General features: G+C 37.5%; 1 non-coding gene across 1 annotated transcript; it reads left to right on the top strand.

The window, feature by feature from the left end:
* LOC123612085 (U6 spliceosomal RNA) lies at positions 1 to 107 on the top strand. Its single transcript, XR_006719252.1, has one exon. It is a non-coding gene; the product is annotated as a U6 spliceosomal RNA (small nuclear RNA).
* The last annotated feature ends 1,059 nt before the right edge of the window (positions 108 to 1,166 follow it).

Raw genomic sequence — 1,166 nt, 5'->3', positions numbered from 1 at the left:
GTGCTTGCTTTGGCAGCACATATACTAAAATTAGAAAGATACAGAAAAGATTAGCATGGTCTCAGCACAAGGATGACATGCAAATTCACAAAGTGTTCCATAATTTTTGGTAACCGGTGGGGAGGGGATGGGAAGGGATAAATTGGGAGTTGGAGATTTGCAGATACTAACTACTACATATAAAATAGATAAACAACAAATTTATACTGTAGAGCACAGGGAACTATATTCAATATCTTGTAGTAACCTATAATGAAAAAGAATATGAAAATGAATATATGTATATATATGTATGACTAAACTATTATGCTGTACACCAGAAATTGACACAATGTTTTTTAAACATTTTTTATTGATTTATAATCATTTTACAATGTTGTGTCAAATTCCAGTGTTCAGCACAATTTTTCAGTTATTCATGGACATATCCACACTCATTGTCACATTTTTTTCTCTGTGAGTTATCATAACATTTTGTGTATATTTCCCTGTGCTATACAGTGTAGTCTAATCTACAATTTTGAAATCCCAGTCTATCCCTTCCCACCCTCCACCCCCCTGGTAACCACAAGTCTGTATTCTCTGTCTGTGAGTCTATTTCTGTCCTGTATTTATGCTTTGTTTTTGTTTGTTTGTTTGTTTTTGTTTGTTTAGATTCCACATATGAGCGATCTCATATGGTATTTTTCTTTCTCTTTCTGGCTTACTTCACTTAGAATGACATTCTCCAGGAGCATCCATGTTGCTGCAAATGGCATTATGTTGTCGGTTTTTATGGCTGAGTAGTATTCCATTGTATAAATATACCACCTCTTCTTTATCCAGTCACCTGTTGATGGACATTTAGGCTGTCTCCATGTCTTGGCTATTGTAAATAGTGCTGCTATGAACATTGGGGTGCAGGTGTCATCCTGAAGTAGATTTCCTTCTGGATACAAGCCCAGGAGTGGGATTCCTGGGTCATATGGTAAGTCTATTCCTAGTCTTTTGAGGAATCTCCACACTGTTTTCCATAGTGGCTGCACCAAACTGCATTCCCACCAGCAGTGTAGGAGGGTTCCCCTTTCTCCACAGCCTCTCCAGCATTTGTCATTTGTGGATTTTTGAATGACGGCCATTCTGACTGGTGTGAGGTGATACCTCATTGTAGTTTTGATTTGCATTTC

Source organism: Camelus bactrianus, chromosome X (assembly GCF_048773025.1).
Source record: "Camelus bactrianus isolate YW-2024 breed Bactrian camel chromosome X, ASM4877302v1, whole genome shotgun sequence".
In the NCBI taxonomy this organism is placed as follows: Eukaryota; Metazoa; Chordata; class Mammalia; order Artiodactyla; family Camelidae; genus Camelus; species Camelus bactrianus.
Note: the sequence above shows the minus strand (reverse complement) of the source record. Positions and strands in the feature narration are given on the sequence as shown.